Source organism: Mandrillus leucophaeus, unplaced genomic scaffold (genome assembly GCF_000951045.1).
Source record: "Mandrillus leucophaeus isolate KB7577 unplaced genomic scaffold, Mleu.le_1.0 Scaffold623, whole genome shotgun sequence".
Lineage (NCBI taxonomy): Eukaryota > Metazoa > Chordata > Mammalia > Primates > Cercopithecidae > Mandrillus > Mandrillus leucophaeus.
In genome coordinates, this window is record NW_012106731.1 from 1,877,834 (window position 1) to 1,893,301 (window position 15,468).

Below are 15,468 nucleotides of genomic sequence, written 5' to 3' on the forward strand. Positions count from 1 at the left end.
TTGCTAGTATTGTAAATCTTTATAAAACTCTCCCACAACTCGTAAGCAGTCAACATTAGTAAAGAGCACACAATCATCAAATACATCATTTTCTATTTCTTTCAATAGTTCCGTACACTCGTGGTTTACAACATGTACATACTGAATGATTTTAACAGCTGTATCCATGATACTTTTCATTAAAAAAAAATTAGCACAAATATTTTCAGTGTGTGTCACACAATGGAGTGAAGCAATAAGGGAAAAATCAGTCTCTTGTTTTAAAATTCTGATAAATCTAGATTTTTGACCTAACATAGCTGGGCCATCATCTGTCTTGTTGATAAAACTAGTTTTTTTTTCTTACCCAGTTCAAACTCTTCTTTGACATATCTAAAATATTCAAAGCCATCTACACATTGAGTTGGTTTTTTTCTTTAGGTCACAGACAACATTTCTAAGTAAATTTGAAAGTGTTTTTAAACACAAATGCAACCAAATGTGTCCAGTATTAACTGGGTACAGTCTCTTGTTCTATACGGCATGTCTAAAGCTTAAAAAAGGGCCTTCTCATTTTTCACATTTTGAATCAATTGATCATTGACATTGTTAGTCTTACATTCTACAATCACTTGTTTGATGGCTTACTTCAAATTTTGCTTTTGTGAAATTTCTTTTAGTCTTTTCCTCATAATTTTCTAACAAAATTTCCACAACTGAAATGATTTCTTTCACCATCTCTCCATCTAAACATGTGGGTTTGGGTTTGGTTTAGTTTGGATTTTTGTGAAAGAATTCAAGCCATTTTATATCTGACCAGTTACAAGATCAGAACGTGTCAAAAATTGCTTAAGACATGTTTGTTGGACATTTAATACTGATTGCAAGTGACTAATTTCTTCAATCCTTTTTTAGTTGTTGAGAGAAACTTCTTATCAAATTCAATGTGTGTTTGCTTTAAACAGCTTTTAATATTGTCCACGTTATTATCCTTTTTTTTTTTCTTAACAGCTTTTTTGTTTGACTCTGTGGCAGCCAACTGCAATTGCCATATGTTGTGAGATTTGGAACACACCTTCTTCCAGTCTCTTTTATTCTTTACTGTTCGGGTCTTGGGACTAGTTTCTGCATTGCCACTCAATTCCATATCCGTAGGACGCCTTCATTTTAAATTTGAAAATTTGCCCATACTTATTTTTTCTAACTAGAAGCATAATTTAATTATATTATAATTAAAATAAGTATTTCGATTTAATTATCAATTACAGTTTACATAGAAATTGCTATAACTGGAGCTGTCTGCATGAAATATCCAAATGAATGCATTATAATGTTACATTAGTGCATAGAAGAAAATCATTTGAAGGGAGTCAATCTGTCCACTGACTGCATCAGTGATGTGTTTGTGGATAATACTAGAAACAATGCTGGTGTCCCATACATGCACTACAACATCATAACGATGCCTTACGCAATGCAATGGGTAAGGTGAAATGCTGTCTTATCAAAATAGGATAAAATGGTATTGAAGAGGAAAATAATTTTCACAATTCTTCAGTGTTTAAATTTAATTAAAATTAAATACAATTAAAATTGTAATTCCTCAGCCGCGGTAGTCTCATTCAGGTGCTCCATAGCCACATGTGTCTAGTGGCCACTTTATTGGATGCCAAAACTTGGACTGTAGGAGAATGAGAACCGATTGTTAGGGTGCCAGGCGTTTTGTTAGATAGTTGGATCTCAAAGAAAGGATCTCAATTATTCCTCAGAACAGTCCTGTCTATCGTTACCCACATTGTACATGAAAAACCGAGACTCAGTGAGATTTAGTGACTTGTCCAAGGCCATACAGTAAATTAGTGAAGCAGCTGGAATGCAGCTGTTAGTCTGAACCCGAAGCCCATGCTGTGTGTGCTGTGATGGTGTGGGGCCCCTTGCTTTGGTGTAATCGTATACATAACTGAACCAAAAAACAGGATGCTTTTCCCTTATCTCCCTCACGCCTGGATCCCTTTTGAAATTCACAAGTCTCTAGTTGTTTTAACAATCTTGTATGAGTGAAAGTTGGAACAATCAACAAATATATATTGTCTCCTATGGGTCAGGCACTACTCTAGTGAACAAGAAACAAGAGCCTCTGCCTTCATGCAGTTTACGGTCTTAAGCAAAAGGAACAGAAAATGACAAAAAAACACTGTCGGTGAGATACTTCTCTAAGAAGTAAGCATTGTGAGTTTGTGAGTTTGCTTACAGTGATGCTTTTTCTTTTTCTTTGAGACAGAGTCTCACTCTGTCCTCCAGGCTGGAGTGCAGTGGTGCGATCTTGGCTCACTGCAAACTCCGCCTCCCAGGTTCACGCCATTCTCCTGCCTCAGCCTCCCGAATAGCTGGGACTACGGGCCTCCGCTACCATGCCCGGCTAATCTTCTGTATTTTTAGTAGAGACGGGGTTTCACCGTGTTAGCCAGGATGGTCTCGATCTCCTGACCTCGTGATCTGCCCGCCTTGGCCTCCCAAAGTTCTGGGATTACAAGTGTGAGACACCACACCCGGCCACAGTGATGCTCTTTTTTTTTTTTTTTTTTTTTGAGGTGGAGTTTCACTCTTGTTCCTAGGCTGGAGTGCAATGGCGCAATCTCGGCTCACTGCAACCTCCGCCTCCCAGGTTCAACCAATTCTCCTGCCTCAGCCTCCCGAGTAGCTGGGATTAGAGGCGTGCACCACCATGCCCAGCTAATTTCGTATTTTTAGTAGAGACAGGGTTTATCCATGTTGAGGCTGATCTCGAACTCCTGATCTCAGGTGATCTGCCCGCCTCGGTCTCCCAAAGTGCTGGGATTACAGGCGTGAGCCACCGCGCCCGGCCCACAGCGATGATCTTTATGGTGACACTGCTTTTTGTGATCTTAGGATGGGATAAAATCATCTCAGCATGCAGTAACTCTGCCAAGTGTGGTTGTGCAAATAGGTCCTTAGTAGGCGCTTTTGCTATTGAACATGAAGTTATCATCTCCAATTTTGGGTAATTATTTTCATTCCTGTCCATTTGTCCGTTATTATCCTTGGGGGGCTAACATGTTCTAGTCTCTAAGGAGAAATGGGCAACAGGTCAAAGGGACAAATGGTAAAACTAGAAGGGCAATGTCAGGCTGGGCACGGTGGCTTACACCTGTAATCCCAGCATTTTGGGAGGCCGAGGAGGGCAGATCGCCTCAGGTTGGGAGTTTGAGACCAGCCTGGCCAACATGGTGAAACCCCGTCTCTACTCAAAATAGAAAAATTAGCCAGGCATGGTGGTAAGTGCCTGTAATTCCAGCTACTTAGGAGGCTGAGGCAGGAGAATCACTTGAACCTGGGAGGCGGAGGTTGCAACTGCATTCCGGCCTGGGTGACAAGAGCGAAACTCTGTCTGGAAAAAAAAAAAAAAAAAAAAAGAGCAATGTCCTCAGATGAAGAACGTCAGATGGATTAGGAGACTTATTGTTTCCTAATAAGGGAAACACATTCAGAGCACCCCATACTAAGGTACTGATGTGATCAGTAAAACTATGATCTGTAAAAGCAACGTTTCAGACCTATGGTTTCTTTTCGGGCTACTGCAAATGCTACACGAAGTTTCCTTTGGGTGGTGCAATCAGCTCTATAAAACTCTACCACCTGTGGTTTAGGATGCAGCTGAGGAGCACCGGGGGCGGCTGGATCTTCCAGGGTAGAGATTTACACATACAAAAGTTTTTGGTTTTTGTTTTTGTTTGTTTGTTTGTGTTTTTCCACTGAGTAAAGTCTCAGGGGAGATAACCCTTGTAGAATATTTCAGAGTTCAACCAGATCGTTGTACAGATGGGGAAACCTAAAGTTCAGAGAGTTTAAGTGATTAATCTAAAGCCACCCAGCACATTCATTCAGTGAGACTAGGACGTCTACATTTGCTTTCCAGCTAATGAGTTGTGGGTGAGGAGAGGAGGTGGGAGGGAGAATCAGAAGAAGCTAGAGACTGTGTGGAAAGCTCAGTAAGGCTAGGGTTTAAAGTCTGCTCCTGTATTGTCCGCTCTCATGTTAGCCAGGTTTCTTCATTCTGCTGAGCTTCAGAATCTCGGCTGTGAAATGGGGATGACATAAACTTCCTAAGGTTTTGGTAAAGACTTGATGAAACGACGGGCTAATGTGCAAACACCTTGACCTCTTCAAGGTGAGACCTTTCCTTTACTCACTATCTGCAAAGTAGGACTTCCTTTTGTTGGGCTTCAAACCATCTATTTCAAACTTCGAGCTCTCCAGGCTCCAGTATTAAGTTTTCTGGATGGGTAGATCAAATTCTACTGCCCTCCATCTGCTGGCCCTAACCTCCCCAGTGACTCTTTGTGTACCAAGATGTCCCCAGTTCTCCCCAGCATCCTGTTTCTGTGATCATACCCTGTACCCATCTCTCCTTTGTCACCTCTCAGAATCTTGCCCATCCTAGCTGGAGCTCCACCTAACAATTAGAAGCCTTTACAAGTGTTTGGAGAGTGTGACAGGCTTTCAAATGCTTTCAGGGACCTTCTCCCCTTTGATCCTCACAACAGCTCTGTGGGGGAGTCAGGGCAGCTGTTATCATCCAAATTTTACCACTAAGGAAGCTGAAGCTACAGGGGCTAAATGACTTGCCCAAGGCCACAAGCTAGAAAACCCCAGGCTTTGAGGTCAGAAAGTCCTATGTTCACATCTCAGCTTTGCCACTTGCTAGCATCGCGGCCTCAGGTAAGTTTCAGAGCTTTCCTGAGCCTCAGTTCCTCCATCTATAAAATGGAGATATTTGTTGTGTATCTGCAAGATTGCATATTCTGAATGCGCAGACTTTGTAGACAGCAAGTATTCAGCAAGCTAGACCAGAATCCAGTGCATCTTGCCATTTCTCTACACTATTCCTCAACACCACTCCAACTATTATGTTAATAAGGAAGGGCTTCCATTTCTGAACTTAGGGAGCATTCATTGTCTTTATTAGGAGTCTTTGATTTCATGCCTCAGGAACTAACTCTGGCTGACAAACAGCAAATAGGATTTTGCCAAGACACTGTTAAGATCACAAAAGAGAAAAGCTGAAAAATCACTTTTTGGGAAGGAACCATGGCAGCCCCAGGAATCGCAGCAGCTCCTTGGGGGCGGCCATTGGGTGACAGTGCCAACTGTCTCCCTTAACCTTGTCTGTCTCTTTTCACTCAAGATCCAAGTTTACAGAAGATCTGATTGAGCTAGCCTGGGCCAGGTGCCCACCATGTGAGCAGATGGGCGGGGGTGGTTGGCAGCCCACTGGAACGATATGGAATGGAGGAAAGGCAGTTCTACAATGTAGAAATGCTCTCCAATAAATGGAGTTCATTACTTAGTGCTCATGTAACTCTGTGTGGCTGTTTGTATTCCCTTGTGCTTCTGTCTTAGCATATCTTGGAAGGTCAGGGTGAGAGCAAGGGAAGAACACCTCTGTCCTATGCTTAAATTTAATATGGAAGCCCAGAGACGAACCCATTGCCTTGCCCATAATTGGTGCTCAATAAGTATCAGATGATTTTATTACAGCCTTCAGTCTTTGCAATACAAATTAAGTTAGATCTTTCCTTACTTATCCCAGCTTCTAAACCTCAGCACTCTTACCTACATGCAGCCACCAATAAAGCAATCAATCAACAACAATTCACCTAATTAGCTTGCTCACATGAACCAATAAGTTCCTCAGGCCTGGCTGTTTCCCATCACAACCACTGTGTGGGGTGCCAGGTGTCTTGTCAAAGGACTTGATTAATAAGTCGTTATAATTGAAGCTGAATACAATTAATTGCATAATTTTGAACTCTTCAAGTTTAATTCCATGAAAATTACATCACAGAATTGGGGCATGATAAAGTATTTCTAACCAAAGGAATAGAGGGAACTTGCATAACCACTGGTTCATATTTGTGACATGTTATGCCCATGCCAGGCATGGACGTTCTCCATTGTTGTTAACAAAAACTCATGTAGCTCAAATACTTAAATGATTTCTCAAATATGTGGCTCACAATTGAAAAAAACGTGGACGTTCTCCTAGTTGGTCCCAACATTTTGATAACGTTAATGATGTCCTGAAATCTGTCCTGGTTTTGTTTTTTGTCTGTAAGCACAGATCACAGATCTGCTCCTATATTGGGGTTTGTTTGGGTTGGTTTGATTTGGTCATATTTTCTCTCTCTTTGCAGTTCCCTTACATTTGTTGTTTCAAATGGTTACTAACTTGCTGGAGGACAGGGTAGAAAATAGCTGATGAATAAAAATATTGCTGTCTGCCTTTGACAAAACTTTTACCCAATTGAGCCAGCAAGATTTTCATGAAGAAAATCTGAGAAATTAATTAATTAACTGTAACTGAATTTCACCTCTTTAACCTTAACTCGTGAGCAAACCTGAGCTAAATAAACATCTGACCATTCAATCTCTTTCACTTAAGGTTAACTTGAGTTTATTATTCAGGCTACTGCCCTTGTGTATTAGGCAACGCATAAATTACGCATACTAATTACCCTGGATGGGGCACCACTTTAATGAATTCTTTTAATTAAACTGCAACACAGTGGTTTTGCACAGGATGGTCTATATTTCATCCTTAAAGTATGTTAACCTTCATCTTTGTCTGGGCGGCTCACACGTCCAACCGGAGAAGGTCTGAGTTTAATTCATCTAAGTATATACATTCCACAACCCCCACTCCTTGACTATCATAGAAAAATTTGAAAGATGTTTCTATTCTGCTTTGAGGTTAAGAAATTAGATGCCTCTGTGAAAAGTTATGATTCTGCTGGGGATACTGAGATGGAAAAGAAAAAGATAAAACAAAGAAAAACTGAAATGACAGAATCAACCAGCACAGCCCTGCAGTCTTTAACGTAGAAATAATAAAAGGAATTAACAATGTTCTTATTAATATGTAAACTAAGCAAAGAGCATCCTTCACTTTGCAATCTGTATATTCCTGAGTTTACGGCAAATAATCTTTACCATGAGTCCAGTTTTCAAGGATACAATCAGTTCTCTATTATCTGGAACACTTGGTGGATACAGCAGTAGAGAAGATTGAAACCAGTGCATATTTTAGCCATGAGTATACATCTTCTCTTGTCTTTTTACTAAGCTCCTGCTTCTAGGCAGGAAAATTGACTGCCTTGAGTTTTACCTCCCTGGTATCTGATTGGGGGTTGTGGGGAGAGGAAACAGTTGAGCTACTATCTAGATCCCAGGAAGCTTCACTCCCTTGGGTAGTTCAGCTGGGAGAGCAGAGGCCCCAGTTCAAGTCAATATGTTAATTGAGCACCTATTGTAGTTTTAGCCCTGTGTCTGAGACAGAATATCATGATGATTGAGAATTGTTCTATTTGTGTTATTTTTTAAAGAAAAAGGAATACATTTGTGTATTTATATTTCTACTTATGTAGATGAATTCAGGAAGGTGCACAAAAAACTCTTGAGAGGGTTTGCTTCTGAGAAATATTAAAGGTCTTTGTTGGGAGGGAAAAGCACTTATTCTGTATCTTTCTCCTTATCCTCTGCCCTCTTTTTTTTTTTTTTTTTTTTTTTACCATGAGCATGTAATCCTTTTTCATTTAAAACTTTGAAACAATAAAAATAACTAGGGAGTTCATAGTTCAGTCAGGGAGAAAAGCACATACAATGTAATATATTAATGGCAAGTGCTGTGAAACGTGAACACACAAACTCTTCTGCAAACACAGAGGTGGGATCATCTAATAGTGTCTGGTGGAGTCAGGGAAGACTCCTCAGAGGAGGTGGCATGTAAATTGGGTTTTGAAACATGAGTATGAGAGTTTTTCAGGTTAAGACTCAGCCATTGAGTAATGGGAAGAGGAAGATAGCATGAGATGATTCCACTCACCTAAGATTGTTCTCTCTTAGAAATCCTGTTAGTAGATATGCTACTCTAGGGCTTTCCTGGTGACATGTAGAAATAGTGTTTGAATGGTACAAAAAAGTTAGAAAGAATGAATAAGAATTACTGTATCATAGTACAACAGGGTGACTATAGTCAATAATAATGTAACTTTACATTTTCAAATAACAAAGAGTGTAACTGGATTGTTTGCAACTCAGTGGATAAATGCTTGAGGGGATGGATACCCCATTCTCCGTGATGTACTGATCTACTTATTTTACATTGCATGCCTGTATCAACACATCTCGTGTACCCCATAAATAGATATACCTACTATGGACCCACAAATATTCAAAATAAAATAAATAAAACTAGCATTTGAATCATTCTGATTTCTGATAAGAAGGTGATTGGGAATGATACATTGTAGATAATCTCAAAAATTTTGTTCACTCTGGGAAATAATTGGACATGCCTGAAATCCAAACTTCAGAGTTTTCCAAAAGTTCCTGAAAAATTTTCACCAAGCCCTAACTTAACCTAAAATGTGTACAAAAGCAACTGACCTGGAGGTAGGATGTAACTGATCTTCATTTTGCTGAGAAAGATAAAGAAAATATGGCGTTTTTAAAATCAGCAAAGCCTAGCTATTAAAACCTTTCATTACATTTGGAAATGGTATCCCCGCCTTCACTTCGTAGCCACAATAGAGGAAGAATAGGGAAAGTAAAGACCATTGTGGTCTCAAATTCCATATTTTGCCGTTGATGGAGTTCTTTGGGGCACCAAATTTCCTTATGATGAGGCTATTAAGGATCCCCTGATATAAACTGGGTGGCTCCAAGTCAGGCAAAGGAACCCAGCCTCCCAAACACAGAGCAACAAGTCCTAGAAAGAGGGATTTGGTAGAACTTCGCTTGGCTCTCCTGGCCTCTTAGAGACCCCATGTGCGTATGCAACAACCAGGGGAAGAGGCAAGGTGATTTATCTCATCTCTACCCTGATGCTGGTATGATCAATACCTTTCAGTTATTTACTGAGCCAGGGCTGTGTGCCAGATGCAGAAAATGCAAAGATGGATGTCGCATGGTTCCTGCTCTCCAATAGCTCACAGAGAAAAAAGAGTCACGGACAATCCACTGTAATACAGAGGAATGAATGTATTTCTCTATTCAAAGCGAAACACAGAACTGGGAACCAGGACTCTTCCCCATGAAACTGGGAAGATTTCTCAGAGAGCCTGAAGACTCCTGAGTACAGTGCAAATATACCTTTAAAATGGAATCTATTCAAAGGCTTAACTGACGTTTTCATTATTTTAGACCAAAGAAGCAGAAGAAAGGCCGATATGCATAGGTAGAATATAATGTAAAGGCAGAGTTCTACAATGGATAGATGGCTAAACCCAAAGAAAAATGTTTCTCTCCCCCAACACTCAGCAAATTCAGGAAGCTCCACAGTTTGTTAAATAATCTATGACAAAAACTAGGCTCCAGAGTGAATTTTTTATGATGACAACAGTGGCTCCTGAGACAGACAACTCAGGTCGCCTTTGGATATGCTTTGTGACATTGGATAAGTCATGTAGCGTCTCTGATTCTCAGCTTCCTCATCTGTAAAACTTGAACAATAATAGGACCTACATCACAGGGTTGTTGATAGGGATTATATGAGATAGTGGATGTAAGGTGCTTAGCAAAGTGATAGGCCTCAAGTGAGTAATCAGTAAGTGTTAACTGTCATAATAATTAGTATGAGTAAGGCAACTACATCCTAGAATGCTAAACAAGAGCATTTCTTTTTTTTTTTTTTTTTTTTTTTTTTTGAGACGAAGCCTCGCTCTGTCGCCCAGGCTGGAGTGCAGTGGCGCCATCTCAGCTCACTGCAAGCTCCGCCTCCTGGGTTTACGCCATTCTCCTGCCTCAGCCTCCCAAGTAGCTGGGACTACAGGTGTCCGCCACCTCGCCCAGCTAGTTTTTTGTGTTTTTTTAGTAGAGATGGGGTTTCACTGTGTTAGCCAGGATGGTTTCCATTTACATGGGCATGTGAAACTGCAAAAACTACACACACACACACACGCCACACACACACACACACACTCACACACACTTATTTCGGTTTAGAAACCACATTACTATTACTGAGGACCTACATGAAAGACCTGGGATGAATCCTTAAACAACCAAATGCTACTTTTATTGACTTACTTAAAAGCAGAGAGTGTCAGTCCTTTCTGCCCCTTTCCTCAGAAATGACGTGTATTTCACACAGAAGGTGAGTGCATGCTTGTGTTCAGGTGTGCCCGTGAGTAGAGGGTATATCTCAAATAGCAAGAGCACCAGCACTGGAGAAAAAGGCCCAGGAAGGCCCTGTGGAGGCAGCCACCTGGGGCTGTCCACTCCCCTGGAGTGACTCCAGCACTCAGCGCCAGTGCACTCTGCTTTGATCCTTTTGTGTTCCCAGGGCTTCCCAGGTGGCGTTTCTGCCCCAGGCTTTCTACACACAGAGTGTCTTCAGGCTGTCCTCTGCAGGAACATATGCTGTGACTTACCATCTGGCCTTTATGCAGCTCTCCAGTGGCCGTGGTATGAAAACCTGCCTGTTTGGCAGCTACAAGTGCCCGCAGTCTCTTTGGTCTCTTTCTTGGTCTGAGTGTTTTTCAACATCAATGGATGTAATTAAGAAGAACTCAATCAAGCATATGGACTTAGGAGTCCATTATGACCAGGAAGGGAGCTCTACCTTGGAAAAGGAACTGCTTGGGGCGGGCCCAGCCTTGGGCTCCAGGGCAAATGGAGTGCCTGTGGCAGTGGGCCTGGGACGCTCGTTTACAGCTAAACACAGTGGCCATTGCACAGGCTCAAGGCTCAGCTCTAGATGGAAGCTTGGAGCATTGTCACGCTCACTGACAGCCAGAGCCTGGCTGAGGGGAGCACAGGCAGCTTGCTGATGAGTGTGTGTGTGTGTGTGTGTGTGTGTGTGTGTGTCTTGGCTCTACGCAATGGGCAGAACACCAGAACTGCTCAAATCCAGGTGTCAGCATTATTTATGTTGTTGCTCTTTGAACAGAGAAAGAATGACCAGTTGCTGCATGGCAGTTATTTCCAGAAGGTATGAAGGGAGACGCCAAAATCCATCTCCAGAGAGTGGAAACTAAAAGATGAAATTTGAATGTATAAATCACTGAATATACATTCAATAGAATTCTAGGCAGTTAAAGAAAAGGCTGGGGAAATTCTTTACTTACTGATATGGAAAGAACCGTAAAATGGGTTAAATGAAATAAATAAATAAATAAATAAATAAATAAACGTCTTCTGCTATTTGCATAATAAGGTTGATAAGGTTGGGGGTGAGATGGTTATGTTTGTACTGGCTCATATATGGATAAGAGTGGAAGGATATACGAATAGCTAATAACAGTGGTTATCTATGTTGGGAAGAGAGGAAGAACGTGAGCAGATGGGGAATTGCATGGGAATTTTTACTGTATACGTTTATATACAGTCATGCATTGCTTAATGACAAAGATGCCTTCTGAGAAAGGTGTTGCTAGGGTATTTGGCTGTGCAAACATCATAGAGTGAACTTATACAAACCTAGATGGCATAGCCTACTACACACCTGGGCTATACAGTATAGCCTACTGCTTTTAGGCTACAAACCTCTATAGCATGTTACCTCTATAGCCGCTACCAGTCCATGGCCTCTTAGGAACTGGGCTGCACAACAGGAGGTACCTGGATAGGGCACTTATCATGAATGAAGCTTGCAAGAGTGGAAGTTGTGGCTGGGCGCAGTGGCTCACGCCTGTAATCCCAGCACTTTGGGAGGTTGAGGTGGGCAGACCACGAAGTCAAGAGATCAAGACCATCCTGGCCAACATGGTGAAACCCTGTCTCTACTAAAAATTCAAAAATTAGCTGGGCGTGGTGGTGTGTGCCTGTAGTCCCAGCTGACTGAGACTGGAGAATCACTTGAACCTGGGAGATGGAGGCTGCAGTGAGCCAAGATGATGCCATTGCACTCCAGCCTGGCAACAGAGAGAGACTCTGTCTCAAGAGTGGAAATTGCTCTGGGTGAGTCAATGAGTAAATAGTGGGTGAACGTGAAGGCCTAGGACATTACTGTACATTACTGTAGACTCTATAAACACTGTACACTTAGGCTACACTACATTTACTAAAAATATTTTTTCAATCATAAATTGATTTTAGCCTACTAAAGGTTTTTACTTTATAAACTTTACCCCAACTACTCAGGAGGCTGAAACAGAAGGATCACCTGAGTCCAAAGGAAGATCACTTGAATCCAGGAGTTCGAGTCCATCCTGCACAACATGGCAAGACCCATCTCTAAAAAACAAAACAAAACAAGCCACTCAGTTGTTTTAAACTTTCTGACTCTTTTGTAACAACATTTAGCTTAAAACACAAACACTTTGTATAGCTGTACAAAGTATTTTCTTTTTTTCGATCCTTGTTCTATAAACTTTTTTACTATGTTTAAAAATTTCTTAATTTTTACTTTGTAAACTTTTTTAGGAAAAACAAAGACACAAACATACACATTAGACTAGGCCTACACCAGTTCAGGATCATCAGTATCACCATCTTCCACCTCTACATCTTGTCACACTAGAAGGTCTTCGGGACAATAACACACATGGAGCTGTCCTCTCCTGTTATGACAATGCCTTCTTCTGGAACACCTCCAAAAGGACCTGCCTGAGCTGTTTTACAGTTAAACTTTTTAATATGTAAGTAGAAGGAGTGTATTCTAAAGTGACAATAGAAACTACAGGAAATATATAAACCAGTATCATAGTCATTTATTAGCACTATAAGGTACTATGTGTTGTACATAATTGTGTGTGCTATATGTTTATTCAATTGGCAGTATAGTCAGTGTGTTTACACAAGCTTTGCTACAAACACATGAGTAATGCATTGTGCTATGAGGTTATGACGGCTACAGCATCACTAGGCAAAGGGAATTTGTCAGCTCCATTATAATCTCATGGGACCACTGTCTTACACGTGATCCAACATTGACCAAAAGATGGTTATGCTTGGCCGGGCGCGGTGGCTCAAGCCTGTAATCCCAGCACTTTGGGAGGCCGAGACGGGCGGATCACGAGGTCAGGAGATCGAGACCATCCTGGCTAACACAGTGAAACCCTGTCTCTACTAAAAAAATACAAAAAACTAGCCGGGCGAGGTGGCGGGCGCCTGTAGTCCCAGCTACTCGGGAGGCTAAGGCAGGAAAATGGCATAAACCCAGGAGGCGGAGCTTGCAGTGAGCTGAGATCCGGCCACTGCACTCCAGCCTGGGCGACAGAGTGAGACTCCATCTCAAAAAAAAAAAAAAAAAAAAAAAAAAAAGATGGTTATGCTGTGCATTACTATAATTTAACCTAATTTTAAAATGTATTGTCCCTTTTAAAATTAAATAAATTTTAATGTGTTTAAAAGTTTTCAAGGTGACATTGTAAAATATTGACAAGCCAGTGGAGATTGCATACTAGTAGATTTAGAAATACATTTTTATTAGTTTCTGCGCACATCTCTCCACATGATTAAAGCCATTTGATTGCTAATAATATTCTCCATAACTTATTATCTTATGATAGAGTAACTCACACATTGCATTTTCACACTGAGCATTTTTATGTTAGGAAACTAAATATGAGTTGCATTAATTAACAAATTGCAGGTTTAAAAGTAGTTATGTGCTAATAACTAGAAGGCAGCAGTAAGCCTTTGTCCTTTTTTCTTTGAATCAACTAACATTTCTTGAACAAGTGTCCTGTGCTGTTGATAATTTGCTCTAGAATCCAGTTTTCACTGTGTGAAACTCTGTATGTGTAGGATAATGCATGGTATATCCAGACAGCAATAGGTTTGGTTCAGAAACTTTTCTGACAGATTATTTACTTCTCTGGTTTGTCCAGAAAGAATATCATTTGGTGCCTGCATGTTAAACTGTTTTTGCTTTTCTAACAATACACAGGGGCATGAGGACAACGATCAAGATGCTGCTATTTACGAACTAGTAGAATCACAGATATTCATGTTCTCTCTCTTTCTGTCTCTCTCTCATACACACACAAAATACACACATTTAACCATAGAGTTTCTTGTGATAAATTCATTTCCACTTCTCTAAGAAATATGAAAATCTTTACTGTAGTGGCATTGCACTGTGTAAATGTAACTAAACCAAAACTCATTTCCCAGGATTCCTTTCCCTATAGGGCTGTAGGTTTGCATGAGCCACAAGAGAAACTTGCCTGAAATTTGGAGGCAGCAGTGAGGCAGCACTAATTTTCAGTCTTTGAGGGTTGGTTTAGGGTGCCATGCACTGTAGTGACTTGCACAAGTTGTCACTGATCTGCTGGCTCACCTTGTGGGTGTGGATGTGGGTTGTAATTGGACTCACAGCTCCTCTGGCTCCCACCAGATTTCATCTCTCAATTTTTCCATGTCCTGGGCCAGGTATGTGTGTAACTCCATGGCAAAATATACTAGCTTTCCCTGCAAGTCACCCACATTATGGAGGATGGAGGTCCAGCAAGACAGATACAGGCTCCAATACATCTTCCTGGGTTCCAACTTGCCCTTTTCTCCTCTACTTCATACCAAGACTTCTTTCCCAATTGCCAACCTAGCTGAGTATGCCAGCTTCAGACCCAACATCATAGTGGTCGCAATCTTGAATAGACTTCTGTACTTGCTCCTACAATTGCATGAGGTCTAATCCCCATAATCAATACTTTATTCTATAGATCCCATAGTGTTTCCATTTCTCTAGTTTAATTCTGTTTGATATACTTCCCCAAAATGTCCAGAGACATGTCTTAGTCTTATCATTGCTAAGAGCACAGAATACCTAGGCATCAGTATCTCCACTTTGTAAGTAAGAAAGTGAGTTCTACAAAGAAAGTAAGCATCAAGGCTGAGAATCTCTCTGTATTAGTCCATTCTCACACTGCTATAAAAAAAATACTTAAGACTGGATAATTTATAAAGAAAAGAGGTTTAATTGGCTCATGGCTCTGCAGGCTAGCTCCTGCTCAGCTTCTGGGGAGGCCTCAGGAAACATACAGTCATGGCAGAAGGCAAAGGGGAAGCAGGCATATCTTGCATAGCCCGAGCAGAAGGAAGAGAGAGCAAGAGGGCAGGTGCCACACACTTTTAAACAACCAGATCTCCTGAGAACTCTATCATGAGAACAGCACCAAAGAGATGGTGCTAAACCATTCATGAAGGATCCACCCACATGATCCAATTACCTCCCACCAGGCCCCACCTCCAACAATGGGGATTCCAAATGAACATGAGATTTGGGTGGAGACACAGATCCAAACCATGTCACAATCTAACTGCAAAACCTGTACTCTTTCTGCCAATACAATATTGCGTTGGCTTCCAAAGTAAGAGGGGAGCTTACAGCAAAAGAACATTGTCATAATATTTGAAAAATCAGCCATCAGAATAGATTACAGAAAACATCCCCAGCTCCTAACTGAGAGCACTGGCGCTCAAGATGGCATTTTCATTGTGATAAAAGACAAACATTAAGAATAA

At 41.1% G+C, this 15,468-nt stretch overlaps 1 long non-coding RNA gene across 1 annotated transcript; it reads right to left on the reverse strand.

The window, feature by feature from the left end:
- Window positions 1-6,511: 6,511 nt before the first annotated feature.
- On the reverse strand, window positions 6,512-12,236 carry LOC105554043. The gene is made up of 2 exons (XR_001008267.1): window positions 12,102-12,236; window positions 6,512-6,799 (listed from the first exon to the last, which is right to left on the reverse strand). It is a non-coding gene; the product is annotated as an uncharacterized LOC105554043 (long non-coding RNA).
- Window positions 12,237-15,468: the final 3,232 nt, after the last annotated feature.